The 18,603-nt window shown below is 42.8% G+C and overlaps 1 protein-coding gene across 7 annotated transcripts in view; it reads right to left on the bottom strand.

The window, feature by feature from the left end:
• Positions 1-16,743, bottom strand: part of fam168b (family with sequence similarity 168 member B) — a 35,823-nt gene extending 19,080 nt beyond the window's left edge. For 3 of the 7 annotated variants that reach the window (XM_085990649.1, XM_085990655.1, XM_085990652.1), the window contains exon 1: positions 16,546-16,655. The gene's annotated coding sequence lies outside the window, so the exon portion shown is untranslated. Of the gene's footprint in view, positions 1-16,545 lie in introns of all 7 variants that reach the window. The other 4 variants (XM_085990651.1, XM_085990654.1, XM_085990650.1 and 1 more) reach the window with 2 other exon arrangements.
• Between the last annotated feature and the right edge of the window lie 1,860 nt (positions 16,744-18,603).

Genomic DNA, 18,603 nt, shown 5'->3' with positions numbered 1-18,603 from the left:
GTTAAAAACCCAGTTACACCTCTTTCAACAACGCTTACAAGTTTAAGGGGGTTTTTAAACAGCGATATTCCATTGTTAGTTTTCGTCCTTATTTGTGATTTCAACTGATCCCCAGCTCTGGGGAGTTCCACAGCACAACCGCTGGAGCAGTAGTTAATGACTGACCGCAACGTCATGATTTTCTCGTTTCGGTGCATGTGCTAAATCCAGAAGTTGCGGTCAGTTTCAGCCGGGTAATGACTGCTAACACTGACAGTTTCGCCAGCATTATCACCACAAAATCCAGGCCATGATCTCAACTATCTTACACCAGGGATGCTTCCACAGCTAACCTGTTGTTGCCACTGAATTTGCAACATGCAGCAGTGACCAACTTAGAAAGTGGTATTATTCAGATTCAATCCTTCTGGAGTAATGTGTACAGCCTATGAAAATGAAGCTTTAAACAGGTCAATCTGACCTTCAAAGCAAAACAAATTCCTAAATTTAACACCATCTTCATTAAAATGGCTGCAAATTTGGTTTCTGCCCTACTGGTCAATTTTAAATCCATGTGACAATCTGAATAATGGAAGTGAAAGAAAATGTAACCGATTACCCAGGATTAGGCACAGGAGAACTGGAGCTGTGCTGCTCATTTTACTGAAAAAACAATCTTCCAAGATTGCCCGGTGTACAAGTGACCTTACATTCATCAGTACAGTTGCTTCAAAACTGAACTCTTGCATGTTGCAGACTCAATTGTAACCCATAGTTAATGCTCCATACAAAGCTCACATGGGAAGCCGACCAGTGAAGAGAGAGAAGTAGGCCCCGGGCCGTGGAGCGTGGAGCCGGCGACAGTGAAGAGGAGGCTGCATTGGAGCATTCACATCCCGATGATGTGTTCGGCGAGTCGGGCAGAGGAGCGCAGCACAACGAGCAGCACCAGCAGACTCACGACACGCTGCAGCAGTCAGCCGGCAGCTCCATTTCGGGTAACTCGCAGTCCGGATGGGAGGAGGGGAGCCGGGCATGGTGGCCAAAGTGGGAGAAGCAGGCCACCACACATGGAGCCGGCAACAGTGAGGAGGCGGCCACGGTGAAGAGGAGGACGGAGCGGCTGAGGGACATCGTGCTCCCACTGCCACGGCAAGCCATTGTATTGACTCTGAACGTGGCGCTGTATGTATAGCTGACGCGTCCCTACGGGGAACAAGCATTCCATTGTACTTCAACCTTGTTCTTCATCTTTTACTTCTTTTGTTTCTTTTATTCTTTTGTCCGATCGCAGCCCTGCCTCCGATCCAGTTTCTTTTCGTTCCAGTTTTGAAGAAAGGTTCGACCCGAAACGTCAACTCAAATTTCTCTCCACGGATGTTGCCTGACCTGCTGAGTTTTTCCAGCATTTTCTGTTGTTATTTTGGATTTCCAACATCTGCAGTATTTTGCTATCATTCCATTGTACTTGTTACATATGGCAAATAAATCTAATCTGAATCTGAATATACATTGTTAGCATGGGTCAGTATTGCAAGTCAAGTCATCATCCTTATACAGCGTTTTCACCTAGATTAAAAATGTGCAATTAAAAAAAGTGGTAGATATTCTTATGCAATCTTTGTGATTTTGTAAAACTGCTCAAGCACCAAGTAGGAAAATGTTCCTGCTCAAATTACTGAATTTTATTATTTTACAGACCATCTGTGATTAGATCACTGAAAGAGACTAAGGGTTAGGTTTTTATCTTGGGTTGTTAGGCTGGTGTATGCAACTAACAAAAATCCAGTAGGAACTGAAACATCATACTGTACAAAGTCAACACTAGATTGCGAACAAAATTGTAATGACAAACAAATCAACTGAGTCAACTTGCAATCTCCTACATTCACAAAGGCACACCTTATGGCCTCAGGAGTTTTCTCCATGTAACCAGCACTCAAATAATATGCACCAGAATCTAGGCTAGACAAACATTAAAATGAAGCTCTGCTGGACTCCTGAACAGGTTTGCACTGCACAAAAATGTATAACCAGTTACTTTTTTTTTAAGTGTAGAAATGTTATCTGTTGAACCAGAATGTGGCACAATGTTATACATAAACATAAGATGGTCATTCACACAGTATGAACACTGGCAATTCACAGTGCAATGTTGTCAGCTGTGGGTAGCACACTCCCACCCGAGTCAGAAGGTTGTGGGTTCAAGTCCCGCCCCAGAGGCTTGAGCACAAAAATCTAGGCCGACACTCCAGTGTAGTACTGCACTGTCGGAGGTGCCGTCTTTCAGATGAGACATTAAACCGAGGCCCCATCTGCTCTCTCATGTGGACGTAAAAGATCCCATGGCATTATTTCGAAGAGCAGCAGGGGAGTTATCCCCGGTGTCCTGACCATCAACATCACAAACAGATTATCTGGTCATTATCACATTGCTGTTTGCGAGACCTTGCTGTGCGCAACTTGGCTGCCGCGTTTTCTAAATTACAAGTGACTACACTTCAAAAGTACTTCATTGGCTGTATAGCGCTTTGGGACGTCCTGAGGTCGTGAAAGGGGCTATATAAAAGCAAGTTATTCCTTTTTTTACCCTAAGCACACTGCCAAATAGCAGCAAATTACATTCTATCAATCCCATCTCAATACCAATTGAGAGGGGGGGGGGGAGAAGACGAACAACAGCCGAGTATCACAGAACACAGGAAACCCCACAGTGCAGATAGAGGCCATTTCGGCCCATCGAGCCTGCACTGACACATATCCCACCCGATCCCCGTAACCCCTACACCAACACATATCCCACCCTATCCCTGTAACCCCACGTATTTAATCCCCCTAACACTAAGGGTCAATTTATCATAGCCAATCAACCTAACCTGCACATCTTTGGACTGTGGGAGGAAACCGGAGAACCCGAGTACTTTCCACTTTGTGCCTCAAAATTTAAATAGCTGGGGAACTTAAAGCGTCATTTCTGCACAATTTTTAAGTCGTTCATGCCAATGAAATAATACAAATGAAGCACCATTTAGCTCAAGAATTGATGAATGTGCTTAATAAAATACGATCACGTTATTTCCTGAGCTATTTGCAAAGCTGACCTCCAATCATTCAAGGATGCACAGCACAACATTAATGCACTGCACATAACTCCAGGATCGCAGCATAAAACCCTGCAATTATAACTGCCTCCTTGCAGTAACTATGCAGTGCAGAAATATACCCACAGGATGCAGCACTTCAAAAAGAAAAAGAAAAAAACAGGATTCCCTTTGGCTGTGATCACAAAAGTAAAGTTATCCCATGCAAGTGCAGCCGGGGGGGGGGGGGGGGGGGGAACTGCTTATGTATAAAAAGCTTGTTGAACATGAAATATCTCAAATTAAAAGATTTAAGGCCATCATTCTTTACCAGGCAGTGACTCACTGGATAAACACACGTGATGTGGTCCTGAGCAATGCAGAGTAGATAGGTTCCCGGTTCATTCTGTTCCTTGTTCAATTAACCGAGCCTGATCAAAGGGGTTATCAATTAAACAACATTTCTGCCTGCTGTAAGTGAGCATCCATGGACCGTGGCCAAGGATAAGACTCAAAACAGTGATATCGCACCTCTCCACCATCACAGCTGAATTACCTGCTGACACACTCAGTCTCAGGTTACATGTGAAGAATGGCCTTTTGCATTAAGCGCCAGAGGGCTGGCTGCTGTCACCCATTAAACCGTAGCACAGAATTGATTGTTGTTACAAGGAGAAATTTGAAGAAACCCAATTGTTAAAATAAAAAATGCTTTCATCTTGGTTTCAAAATACTTGAGAAAAACTGACCAACAAGCCTTGCAGATTAGAAGACAAATACTGCACTGCAGAAAAACCATTTAGCAATGCTCATTCACTAATGTTCTTTAAGAAAATCTGCCATCCTTACCCGGTCTGGCCTATATGTGACTCCAGACCCACAGCAATGTGGCAGACTCTTAACTGCCCTCTGAAATGGCCTACCAAGCTACTAGCAAACCAGTTGTATAAAGTGGCTCACCACTACCTTCTCAAGGGCAATTAGGGATGGGCAATAAATGCTGGCCCTGCCAGCGATGAATGAATACATTTTTTAAAGTTTGAACGCCTACTCCTGTGCATTATTGCCACCGATTTACAGCAACACAAAGTCAAACTCAGTTTTCACTTTACTGGTACTCAACTGTGGCACTGCTCATAGCGAGTCAGACGTTACGCTGCTTTGTAACAGGACCTATAAACAAAATGCGTCAGGAAAAATGTTAAGACAAAGCAAGCGGGATACTTAAAAGTGCACCAGACTTGGGAATTTTACCAGCGCTATGAAGATAGAATTCTGCAACTGACAGTTTTTGCATGAAAACTGTAAATGAGTGGCACTGATCATACATTCACCTATTCTTTTGTTTGTTTTCTTGAGATTCGGGGGGAGAGGCAAAGCAGTATTTATTGCCCATTTCTATGTTTTGAAGGCATTAAAAGTCAACCACATATTGTCTGGAGTCACATGCAAACCAGGCTGGTAGGGATGACAAAACCCTGAAGGACAATGGTAAACCAGTTGGATTTTCAGCAACAATTCAGCAGTTTTCATTGTCACTTTCTGTTGCTATCCTACAGATTACCCCATTTATTGAATTCAATTTCACAAATTGCCACGGTGGGATTTGAACTCTCAACCTCTGGGTTGCTACTCCAGTATTAGTCACTAAGCCACCATAGCCATTTAATTTTCTCATCTTTTTCAAATTCCAGGATACACAAGATGATGCTGGGCAACATTCTGTAGACAGCCAGCTGGAGTTTAGCAACAGTAGGTGCAGGATTGTGGGGTATTGAAGCTGTTATTGGGAGCTTCAGCAGCATTGGTGGGTGGTTCTGACAATACTGTAGAAGGTGGACTTGTTGCGTAATAAATGGCAGGAGGACTGGAATAATTTGAGCAGGGAGAGTAGGGTACGAAGGTCTACTTGCACTGGCAGCATTGTGAGGGCGGGGGTGGGGGGTTTGGAAGTGGAAGTTGGTGCTAGGATGTGGAGCACTGGCGAAGGTCTGTGGGAGCATGGCCAGGTAACACTGGGGTTGGGGCACAATACTGTGATATTGGTGGAGGTCTGGTCGAACTGACAGGTTCCAGGGTTTTGAAGACAGGAACAAGAGTAGGCCATTCAGCCACTCGAGCCTTTTCAACCATTCAATTCGATCATGGCTGATCTGTACATTGACTCCATCCTTTGTTCCACAATCCTCAATACCCTTGCCCAACAACAATCGATCAATCTCAGTTTTGAACTTTAATTGACCTAGCCTCAACAGGTTTTTGCGGGAGTTCCAGTTTTCCACTACCCGTTGTGTGAAGTGCTTCCTGACATCACCCCTGAACAGCCTAGCTCTAATTTTTAGGTTATCCCCCGTTGTTCTGGACTCCATTGGAGGAAATCATTTTTCCATCGACCTTGTCAACTACTTTAGTCATCTTAAACACCTCAATTAGATCACACTTTATTTCCAAGCCCAGTCTAGGCAATCCATTTAACCCTTTAAGCCCCGTTCTGGTGAATCTGAGCTGCCCCCTTCTAACACCAGTATATCCTTCCGGAGGTGCAGTGCTCAGAACTGAATGCAGTTTTCTAAAAGACGTCAAACTAGAGCTTTGTATAACTAACGTTAACTACCACCCCTTTGTATTCTAGCCCTGGAGATAAACCTGCTAGATTTTAGTGATTTCTGTACTTGATCCCCTAAATATCTCTGCTTATCCACAGTTCCCAGCTTCTCATTTAGAAAATACTCAGATCCATCTTGGGTCCAAAGTGGATGACCTCACACTTCCCCACATTAAACTCCATCTACCACATTTTTGCTCACTTAATCTATCAATGTCCCTTTGCAACTTTCTGCTCCCATCTACACTATTTACTGTGTCATCAGCAAACATGGATATACGACTCTCTATTCCTTCATCCAAGTAATTGATAAATAAATAGTGAAAAGCTGCAACCCCAGTACCCCAAACCTGCCAATCTGTCACCTAACCAATTCCCTACCCAAGTCAATAGGTTACATCTCCATTCCATACACTCGCATTTTTGTTAAGTCTCTTATGTGGAACCTTGTTGAAAGCCTTCTGGAAGTCCATACAAATAACATCCATACACACTCCCTTATCTATCACAATTAGGGTTGCAAAATTCTGGGAATTTTTAAAAGAGGAAACTTTCCATGGGAATTTAGAGTTTTTTTGCACACTGATGGTTTTTGTCTCTGACCCTTATATTATCTTTGTCATCAAAATAGACATACTGTTCCATACAAATAAAAACAGGCTTTCAAAACTTTATTTAGGTTTAATTTTGAACTTTATTGAACCCCCACAAAAAAGACCCATTTAAAATAAAAGAGCGTCAGCTTATTTAGCCTGTAATTTGTTCTTATTTTGTCCCTTTGAGTCTTCTAGTCCGCATTGCTCCTCCTGATTCTCTGACTCTGACGTGTCCATTTCCTCCTCTGTCAGAGTGTCTAGCTGTGTGGTGGACACTTCTGTATCTGGCTCAATAAGTTGTAGGTTCGCCCGGATAGCCACCAGTTTCTCCACTCTCTTGTTAGTCAGCCTGTTGCGCACCTCTGTATGCGTATTCCAAAAAGTGACCAGTTTCGTTCAGAGGCCGCTGATGGAGGTGGGATTTGGAGTATCACCGATGCAATAGGTGACAGGGCCTCAGATGCACAAAGTCCCTTCCACCAGGTATGTGCACTGATATGCTTGCATGATTCCCATATCCCATCCCCATTCCAAAGACCTTGCTTGGTAGAGAACTTTGCCCACATCCAGATTGAGATGGTGTGAGAGGGTAGAAATCACACTAAGCGCTGTTGATCTGTTCTCCAGAAAGTATTGGTCTCCCAACATGCTTTGGGTCCAGCATGTATGCTGCAGCATGAATCGGCTGGACACAAAATTCTTCGCGTCTGTATGAATTGAACGATTGCCTTCTCCTCTGCTTTGAGCAGCAGGGATGTGGGTAGGGCAATGCTGATTTGTTCTTTTAAAACCAGTAAAAAGCCTGAGAACATCTGACAAGACAGCGTCATCTCCTTCAATCTGAGCAATTGCAGATGCTACTGGCGAGAGTAGTTTAAGGCTGCTAACCACTCTCTCCCAAAACACATCATCCAGCAGTATTTTCTTGATGGTGGTTTCCATATCCCCAGACTGGGATAACGCCATTTCTTGCAGCGACTCCTTACCCTCCAGAAGGCTGTTGTACATTATGACAACACCACCCCATCTAGTGTTGTTGGGCAGCTTCAGTGTGGTGTTCTTGTTCTTTGTCATTTGCTTGGAGTTGTAGGTTGCTGCAACTACCTGTTTTCCCCTGACATACTTAACAACTTGCTTGGCTCTCTTGTACAGTGCTTCCATGGTTCTCAAACCCATGATGTTCTTGAGGAGCAGGTTAAGCCCATGAGCTGCGCACCCAATAGACGTAATATGAGGGTAGGCCTCCTCCACTTGAGCCCAAGCAGCCTTCATATTTGCAGCATTGTCAGTAACTACTGCAAAGACCTTTTGTGATCCAAGATCATTGGATAAATGCTGCTGCATCTTTGTGGCATTCTTTACATATGGCTTTCTACAGTGTTTGCACATGTACACAGTCTTTCCATCTTTAATGCCTGGGGTAAAATGCTTCCACACATCCGACAGTAAACGTGGCATTGCTCTATGCAGAGAAATAAAGGGCATCCATCTCTGTGTCGAACTGCGGTCGATCAGCACGATTGTAACAGGGTGAGTACATTTTTGCTGATGCTCCATGTGATGGAAGCATGACCTGTACACACACGACGCTACATCACCAATAGTGTATTATTTTGTATATTTTAAATTGAAGGACAACAGAGTTCAACAAGTAACTGGTTTATTTGGTATAAAGTCTGATTTACTTACTGCATCATCACAACATCAGCAGAAAACAAAATGACTTCCCTCAGGACCCCTAACCTGGATCTTAAAAAAATTATAGCAGTCTTACAGATGCCTGTAGGCCAATCACAATTCGATATGCAAATATTACAAATAGAGGGAGCTAATCGCTCATCCACCCATCCAACCAATCAGGACACATTTGTTCACAGTCACACACAAAACTTGTAATTATTAAAACAAGCCAAGTAAGATAAACATAATTATTAAGGAATTTCTTAATCAATATAAGATTCTATCTCTGTTAGTAATTTTAAAGAGAGGACCTGTGGAAAAAAAAACAAAAAAACAATATTATGCTAGCATGTGCTTTTTTGGGCAAAATTCCCAAGCTAAACTTCCCGTGGAAAATTTCCGGAAATTTACCGGAAACTTTCCACCCCTTTGCAACCCTAATCACAATTATCATCTCAAAAAATTCAACTAGGTTTGTTGGAGATGACTTGCCCTTTACAAATCCATTCTGTCTATCAGCTCATTATTTGTCCAAGTGCTCAGTCACTCAGTCACTAAACAGATTCCAGTAGCTTCCCCACAACAGACATTTGACTAATAGGCCTATAATTTTCTAGTTTCTCTCTCCTACCCTTCTGAAATAATTCCTAAATCAAGAGTGTTTTGGAAGATCGTGATTAGAGCAGCTACAATTTCCTCATCTACTACTTTTAATATTCTGGGGTGGAAACCATCAGGTCCTGGAGATTTGTCTATCTTGAGTGTCATTATGTTCTCCATTATCTTTTTTAAAATTTGTATGAGTGCAAATTCCTCCCTATTTTTAGTTTTCCTCAATCTCTGGTCCTTTATCCTCACCCTGTACTATGAAGCATTCACAAAGGAAGCATTTCATAATTTTTAATTATAATTTCACCAGTGTCACCCTCTTTCTCTTAATATGCTTGTAAAAACCTTTAATGTGTCAGCTGTGGCTCAATTGGTAGTACCCTCACATCTGAGTCAGATGGTTGGGGGTTCAAGTCCCACTCCAGAGACTGGAGCACAAAAATCTAGGCCGACGCTCCAGTGCTGCACTGTCGGAGATGCCAGCTTTCGGATGAGACGTTAAACCGAGGCCCCGTCTGCTCTCGGGTGGATGTAAAAGATCCTATAGCATTATTTCAAAGATCAGGGGAGTTATCCCCAGTGTCCTGGCCAACATTTATCCCTCAAATAGATTATCTGGTCATTTGCTGTTTGTGGGAGCTTGCTGTGTGCAAATTGGCTGCCCTGTTTCCTATATTTCAACAGTGACTACGCTTCAAAAAGTGCTTCATTGGTTGTAAAGCACTTTGGGATGTCCGATGGTCTTGAAAGGGGCTATATAAATGCAAGTCTGTCTGTCTTGATAAATGCAAGTTGTTGTCGCCAGTTTTTTTCTCTCATTCCCTTTTGGCAGCTCTTACAACTTTGTTTCCCTTCCCAGCCCACCGGATCTCTCCCAGCCCACCGGATCTATCCCTTTGCTGCTCGTTATATCTCTCCCAGCCCACCGGATCTCTCCCTTTGCTGCTCGTTATATCTCTCCCAGCCCACCGGATCTCGACTGTTCTTTGCATTCGTACAAGCCCTTTCTTTTTTAGTTTTATACTATCACCTACTTCTCCTGACCAAAGTTATTTAATTACACATATAGAGCTCTTGCCCTTTAGGGGTTACACAGGTCTTGTATTCTACCATATACTTGTTTGAACATCTCCCACTGTGCTACTGTAGTTTTACCAATTAATAGTTCTGCCTAGTCCACTGTGGTCAATTTCTGCCACATCCTCCGAAGTCTGCCTTATCTAAATTTAAAGTCTTAGTTTGTGACTCACCCTTCTCCCTCTCAAATCTAATGCCAAATTCAATGTTATGGTCACTGTTAGTTAGGTATTCCCTTACCATTAGATTGTCAACTAATTTAGGCTCATTACCCATCACTAAATCTAATATGGCCTGTTCGCTTGTTGGTTCAAGAACATATTGTTCCAGAAAAAAAAACTGTCTTGAATACATTAAGAAATTTGCTGCCTTTGGGACTTGAGCTGTTTTGCTTCTCCCAGCCGGTGAAAATATAAAGTCTCCCTTTAACCACTGTTTTTGCAACAAGCTTTTCTAATCACCGTGATTATGCATCCGCTGCTTTATCACTGCCAGCAAGAGGTCTGTAGACAACTCCCACCAAAGTCTTAAATCTTTTTCTGTTACTCAGTTCTATCCAGAGTGTCTACTGCCTGCTCACCCTTGCTAATAGCCCCTCTTTCTAATGCTGTATTAGTGCCCTTTATCAATAATGCTCCTCCTCCTCATTTTCCAATTTCATTGTACTTTCTAAAGCCCTTATAACCTGGTATATTTATCTCCCAGTCAGGCCCAGGTTGTAGCCAGGTCTCAGTGATGGCCACTACGTCATAACCTAAGCTGAAATTGTGCTTCTAATTCACTTGTTTTATTCCTTATGCTACATGCATTAGCGTTTGGAGCAACAGAAAGATTAGCAACCTTAGTTTTGAGGGCGGGGGAGAAAGGCTTGATACCTCTGGGTTAACGCCACTGGGGAGGTGGTCCTAGAATTCGCCAAAATTTGAAGGAAGGTCCTAGATTTGGCAGTATTGGGGGGGGGGGGGTCAGAGGGCTTTTGTGGTCTGGCAGCGCTGGGGAGGCAAGCAGACAATCACTGCCCTAACCCATCTGGCCCAAAGCCAGTTTACTGCACTGTTCATACACTTGTACGGCACTTACTGACTCCATGCCTCTCCCCAACATCTGTCTGAGGCTGAACCATACTGTTTGCAACCTTGCTGTCATATTTGACCCGGAAATGAGTTTCTGACCACTTATCTGTGGCATAACTAAGACCGCCTATTTCCACCCGCGTAACATCGCCCGTCTCCGCTCTCGCCTCAGCTCATCCGCTGCTGAAACCCTGATCCATGCCTGTTACCTCTAGACTTGACTATTCCAACACACTTCTGGCTGGCCTCCCACATTCTAACCTACGTAAACTTGAGGTCATCCAAAACTCAGTTGCCTTTGTCCTAACTCGCACCAAGTCCCTTTCACCCATCATCCCTGGGCTCGCTGACCTACATTGGCTCCCGGTTAAACAATGCCTCGCTTTCAAAAAACTTACCCTAGTTTTCAAATCCCTCCATGGCCTCTCGCCCCTCCTTATCCCTGTAATCTCCTTCAGCCCCACAACCCCCTCCACCAAGATATTTACGCTCCTCTAATTCTGCCCTCTTGAGCATCCCTGATTATAATTGCTCACCCATTGGTGGGCGTGCCTTCTGTTGCCTGGGTCCTAAGCTCTGGAATGCCCTCCCTAAAGCTATCAGTCTCTCTACCTCCTTTAAGGTGCTCCTTAAAACCTACCTTTTTGACCAAGCTTTAGGTCATCTGCCCTAATTTCTCCTTGTATGGCTCGGTGTCAAATTTATTTGTCTGAAAAGACTCCTGTGAAGCACCTTGGGGTGTTCTACTATGTTAATGGCACTATATAAATACAAGTTGTTGTTGTTACAACCACCAGTGTAGCAGGTAGCCGAAGAAAAGCACGAGCAAAACAATGTTAATTAAAATTTTGATTGATTTGATTGGCTACGCTTCCACTCCTTTGTGTTGGCAGCTATTGCCGACTGCTGATTTTTTATTGGAAATTCACAGTTTTCCTAACATGGGAAGGTTAAGAAAATTTGTATTCCTTTCACTAGCGCTCAACGGGCTTTTAACAACTCCAAATGAAAACAGCATCACCTGTGTAATACAACTGCTTCTCAGAGGTGACTTGGCTGAATTGGTTCACTCGAGGCCCCCCTCCCCGTGTCTATAAAGGAGATCCAAGAAAGTTCAAAAACTTACTTGGTATTTATTGGTTCGTACATTTTAAGCTCCATGTGGCTATTTGCTTTCAGTGACCCATTTGCACACTTGCCCAGGCACCACACTCTACAAAATGGGATTTTTACACTGTTCAGAAGCTCCTTTCATGACATTGACCAAGGACTGGGATAATGGTTAGGGAGGGGTTGGAAGTATAGCAATCATAAACTTAGGTATTTCATGTTACAGGAAACTTTGGCTTATCCGGAGGTTGTATGGCCGGAAACCTCAATCGAACGGCAGAAATCAGCAACCGTTTTCTTAGGTTTTTTTTCTTCTAGCATTTTTTTTTGGAAAGCCTCTCTGAAGCTGTTGCTAAGCTACAGAGATGCTTCCAAGGTACGGGCCGACTGTTTACAAGCTGTTGCTAAGCAACAGTGTTTGTTGTCAGATACGGAGATGAAAACCTCTATCCTTCAACATTAGCGCTGGTCTGTCCGGAAGTTTTCATAGATCAGCATCACGCCGGTGCCGGGTATCGCAAAGTTTCCTGTAGTCCATTAAATGATTTACACTCGAGCTCTCCCATAATCCAGCAGACTTCAAATATTGTGAACTGGTGTCATACATCCACTGGCTATTTCAGTACGAAGCAACAACTGAAACTTTTCTGCATGGCTTAGAGGTTGTATTTGATGAAATTACATCAACAATGAGAAAGCAACTGCGTAACTGTCACCTTTCATAAAAGATGACATGAGAATGTGAAGAATGCTGAGCAGTGAATACGACTTTCAAGCCCGTCAGCATTTGCACTTGAAAGAAAACACCAGTCCCGATATAACTGTCCACTTCACACCAGTATGGGCATGGTGCTACAAATGGAAGTCATGTACACATTTTTGGCCACTAATGGAGTTTCCGCTCCTCTTCCTCAGTAACAGACATTCATTTTTGCTTTACTCCTGCCAACTGCATTGTGCCGAACAGACCAAATGCATGCTCAGCATTGACTGGTATTTTCTAGTAAGGAGGCTGCTCTGCAGATTTGTAGGATGGTACAACAGGGGAAAACAAAGGAATTAATTGCAGCGGCTTGTGGTTTTGAGAGCTTGGCCACTTTAACAAATTAGGGCTGCAAATCACTAATGCACAACCCACGTCACTTCTTGTTTCATTAAAACAATAAAAAATGAAAAGCTTTGCAGTACAGTGTAAACTGCTAAAAAGGAAGCTACTCTGATGGCTACATCTTTGCAAATATGAAGCCGGTGCTAAGGTAAGGAGGCAATACCATGTTGTATTTTATCAAATGTTGAGTGAATGTCAAATCCAGGCTAGCTTGATAAATAAGGCAGCACCAATGCTTTGAGGGCCTGAGACCCGATGGGAGACACGATTTGCAGACAACTCCAAAAATAGCAGCAGTTCTCCCCTCTAACTGTAATATAAACACTGCCACTGATGCAAGCAATGCTTTATGCCACTGGGTCACTCAGCCATGTGCATCAATAACAAATTTGAATCTCAGCTATTGGAGATGCTGAGTCACAATCCAAAACTGCACACTCAACACAGGTCCTTTTCCTGTATCAGCTGCAATAAAGCACACAATATAAATGGGACACTGGGATGCAGTATTGCAAATGTGCATCTTAAAGTGGGTCTGCAATACTGGTATGCAAGGTTCAGCTAATGTCCCAGTTCATGCTCTTAAGGTTTCCAAGTAACAATGTAAACAGGCAAATGTAGTTATGTATTGGTGTTGAGACTAATTAGAACTCCGTGCACTTGTACTCAAACCATGCACTGGGCATTTCTGAGGCCTCTTTCAGCAAGTGAAATTTCCAAGCATAAAAAAAAATCTGACCCGACCGACAGTTATCGTCCAGGTTTTTTTTTTATTTCAAAATTCAAAAACCAGCCACTTACATCACCAATGCTGCATTTCAGCTGTGGTGCAAAGCCTATGGTTCTGTACTGCACATTTATCTTTGGCGCAGTACAAAATATCATACCACAAATGTCAAAAAAATTTTTTTTTTTTTTTTTTTTTTTTATATCGCATTTACAGTCAGCATTAGTTGCTTACTGCACTAATGCTGCCAACAGGAAAACTTCTAACACAAATGCAGAGAAAATAAGGCTGCAAAATTTGTCCATTTCAGTTTGCAACATAATCCAAGTATTGCTACTAGATGAGATGGTCGGCACCTGGAAACGATATTAGAGCAGATAATTCACATCACCCATAGCTATCTCACACACTGAAAACACAAGTGTGATAAATTCTTCACAATTTTTATGCCAAATTGCTTTTCAAGTCTACATCTCAAGTTATTCAACTTATTCCAAGCATCAGCTAAAAATGCATTGCAACATTTTGGAAACACATTCAAGGATTCAATGAATGTGGTTTGAAAACTAAAGTTCTTTAGGGGAAAGAGGAGAGAAGGGACCAAAGGAAATACACAAAACAAAAATAAAAAAGATCTAGAGTCCAAATATCATAAAGTCAATCAACCCCTCGCTTTGCCTTCCACAGTACATAAGAAAATGGTCCAGATAGTCAAATGAGACACACAAATACAACAGTTCTTATTTTCTTATCCTCATAATTAGCACGTTTATGGGGTGAGAGGAAATTTGAATTTAAAATTGACCACAAATTACATGCATTGCCACTGGGATTTCAGTGGAGCACAATGGTTCACGGCATGTCTACTTAAACTGTAAAAAAGATAGAATTTGTCTGGAGAGCAATGTGAATTATACAAGATCCAGGTGAAATATTGATGCTTACAGTTCTGTCTCCAGTTGTGGCAGAAACACAAGGTGATGAATTAAGGGCATCACAAGATTAACACATTGGCACGTTAAAATCTAGAATTCTCTCCCCCAAAAGGCTGTGGATGCTGGACAATCGAGCTTCCAAGACTGAGGTCGATAGATTTGTGTTAGGTAAGGGTATCAAGGGATATGGAGCTAAGGCAGAGTTCAGGTACAGAGCAACCATGATCTAATTGAATAGCAGAGCATGCTTGATGGGCTGATATGCCAGTATCCCTAAACAAGCTTAGGGGCACCACAAATTGAAAATTTAAGTTTTGAATACTGATGGGGTGGCATCACCTTTGTGGGGAGTTTTCAGAAAGCAGACATTTGGAACATTCTGAATTTATTTCTCACTACTGTTAGCAATTAGCATTTATATCTTAAACTTATTAGTGGCAGATACAACTGTCACATCACCATACACTTTTTAAACAGAAGTGTCTTGCAAGTTGCTATAAAATGATAAATCCATCACTACCTTAAGCAGGACTACATCAATGAAAAGCAATGGTGCACATATCTCAAGAACAAAGGGGGCTTCAGTACGGAGAGTGAATCAATTCCCAACTACTCAATGTTCAATTTAAAAATACTAAGTTTAAGAGAATGTACCATTTAAAAATGACAACATTTCAGTGTTTCCAATTGCCTCCAAGATTTGATAATAGTAGGGCCTACTTTAAATCAGACAGTTTGATTAGCTACAAGCAATGGATGTTGTATAGTATATTAAGTCTATCAACTACACTGTAGTTGTGCACTTACAGCAAATTTGACTTACAAACATTCATCTATGTAAATTTAACTTAAAACCAAAGCAAATGTTTACAGTACAGCAAAGCTACTGACACTGAGCCCATTGAACCTTTTGTGCCTTGAGTTTAGCTGCTAAATTTTTGATATACATTGCTCAAAACAGTAACTCGAAAAAGCTATTCATCAGCATGCATAATTGAAGCTCCAGTGTAGTGCTGGTTTAGTACCGTTGGGCCTCATGTTTAATTTTGCGTACAAGCTAATGATGCTCACTTATTAACGATAATTTTTCATAGGCGTCAACTGTAGCTTATATACCAGTGTCACTTACTCCCTTGTCAATTAAGAGCGCTCTTATTAAATACTGGAAGGTAACCAAAAAATAATTCACTATTTTCCCAGGAGGAAACTCAAAATAAGTGATTTGGGGACATTTCCTCATGTCTGTGCTACTTAAATCATTCCAAATTTAAGTCAGGGCTTGCAATTAACGTCTTCCGCAACAGTAAACAAAGCGTTTCCCATGTTGCTATAACCAACACTATCCTTTCAAAACCAAAATAGCAGTAATTCAATTAAATCTCGGCAGTCGGATGCGAGACTTAAGACCTCACTTAACAAGAGATAGGACTGTTGACAGCAATAACAAAATGAAGTACAAAAATTAAGTGGTAGCAATGCTTAAGCAGCAACTACAAGCCCGCTTTAGGTGCCTCCAATATCCATACATTTTATTCCAGCCAGCAACGGGGTTGCGGGCCTCAGTTTGCGTGCCCGATGCGGTGAGCAGGGAGTCGGAGCCAGTTGTCAATGGCAGCAAACTGGGTCCCGGAGGGGACGGTGGCGGACATTGCAAAGTAAACACCCCACCACCGGGTCCGGCCCGACGCAACCATCCCCCTTACAGCCACCTCCGAGAACAGAGCGCCGGCAAGGATTGAAGGAGCGACCTACAAACCCAGCGCCGCCCTCGCCCCCACTCCCCGGGGGGAGATCGACGTCCAGCCATCGAGAGGATGAGCCGTCTCCGCAAAGCCCAGGCCCAGCTTTCGAGGGGAGGGGCAGCGCCGAAAATAATAATAAAGCCCGGGGCCCAGCAGGCGCGCCGCGGAATGTGGGGAAGGAAGGGAGGCGGCCGGACACGCAGCAGCGACCCAGACTGACTGACCGATTACAGCGATGTCACCTCTGCTCTGCGCACCGAGGATCCTCGCTCTCCGCCGTCCACCCGCTCTCACATCAGCCACACTGCGCACTAACCTCCACCCAGCAGATCCTCTTCCGGCCCGCCGTCACACCTCACTTCCGGTCCCAAACCAGCGTCGCGACACAAGTCGGCGTGATGACGTCACTAGGGGACGAGCAGAGGAAGAGCCATCCCACCCCTTTTGTTCTTTCCTCCCTCTCCCTGTCACCCCTGCCACTTGCTTAAAAACCTGTTACATCTCCAACTTTTTCCAGTTCTGACGAAGGGCCTTTCGATTAGGCACTTTACAGCCTTCTGGACTCAACGTCGAGTTCAACAATTTCAGACCATAACCTATTTTTCCCCCCCCACAGGGCAGCTGTCAATCATTCTGCTATTGCCATTTACACTTCATCTCGAGTCATCTTTTGTTTCTTAACTTGTCCCATTAGCATCTCCTTTTGCCTTGCACCATCATCCCTTTTATCCCTTAATCTCTCCTGCCTTCCATCCTATCAGACCTTCCCTCTTGTTCTTTCCTCCCCTCTCCCTGCCCCTACACTTGCTTAAAAACCTGTTATATCTCCAACTTTTTCCAGTTCTGACGAAGAGTCATCAACCTGAAACGTTAACTCTGTTTCTCTCTCTACAGATGCTGCCTGACCTGCTGAGTATTTCCAGCATTTTCTGTTTTTTATTTCAGATTTCCAGCATCTGCAGTATTTTGCTTTTGTGGAGGAAGAGCCTCCAGACAGAAGGTATGGCGTAAAAAGTAAAGTACTAAAAAGGGAAAAAACAAGAACTAAGTGTTACAAAACATATTTGAAAGTTCTTTATCTGAATGCACGTAGCATTCGTAACAAAATGAATGAGTTAACGGCACAAATAACGACATATGGGTATGATCTTGTGGCCATTACAGAAACATGGCTGCAGGGTGACCATGACTGGGAATTAAACATACCAGGTTATTTAACAATCAGGAAGGACAGGCAGGAAGGGAGAGCAGGTGGGGTGGCTATGTTAATAAAGGAAGGAATCACTATAATACAGAGAAATGATATTGGGTCAAAGGAGCAGGATAGTGAAACAGTTTGGGTGGAGATAAGGAATAATAAGGGGAAAAAAACACTAGTGGGTGTAGTCTATAGGCCTCCGAACAGTTGCAACTCTGTTGGACGGAGTATTAATCAGGAAATAGTTGAGGCTTGTAATAAGGGAACAACTATAATTATGGGGGATTTTAATTATCATATTAACTGGACAAATCAAATTGGGCAGAGCAGCCTTGAGGATGAGTTCATTGAGTGTATTAGGGATGGGTTTCTTGAGCAGTATGTAACTGAACCGACCAGGGGGCAAGCAACCTTAGATTTGGTCCGGTGTAATGAGACAGGATTAATTAAAAATGTCCTAGTAAAGGATCCCCTTGGAATGAGTGACCATAACATGGTTGAATTCCATATTCAATTAGAGGGTGAGAAGGTTGGATCTCAAACAAGCGTGCTGAGCTTGGATAAAGGCGACTATGAAGGTATGAGAGCGGAATTGATTAGAGTGGACTGGGAAAATAGATTAAAGGGTAAGACGGTACATGATCAGTGGTGTACATTTAAGGAGTTATTTTACAACTTCCAAAAAATATATATTCCACTGAGGAAAAAGGGTGTAAAAGAAGATAGCCATCCGTGGCTAAGTAAAGTAATTAAGGATAGTATCCGACTAAAAACAAGGGCATATAAGGTAGCCAAATCTAGTGGGAGGATGGAAGATTGGGAAGTCTTTAAAAGACAGCAAAAAATAACTAAAAGATTGATTAAGAAAGGGAAGATAGATTATGAAAGTAAATTAGCAAAAAATATAAAAACAGACAGCAAAAGTTTCTATAGTTATATAAAAAGAAAAATGGTGGCTAAAGTAAATGTTGGTCCCTTAGAGGATGAGACCGGGAAATTAATGGTGGGAAACATGGAGATGGCAAAAACGCTGAACAATTATTTTGTATCAGTCTTTACAGTAGAGGACACTAAGAATATCCCA

This window comes from Somniosus microcephalus, chromosome 6, assembly GCF_052327205.1.
Source record: "Somniosus microcephalus isolate GS21.2 chromosome 6, FLI_Smic_1.0, whole genome shotgun sequence".
Lineage (NCBI taxonomy): Eukaryota > Metazoa > Chordata > Chondrichthyes > Squaliformes > Somniosidae > Somniosus > Somniosus microcephalus.
Note: the sequence above shows the minus strand (reverse complement) of the source record. Positions and strands in the feature narration are given on the sequence as shown.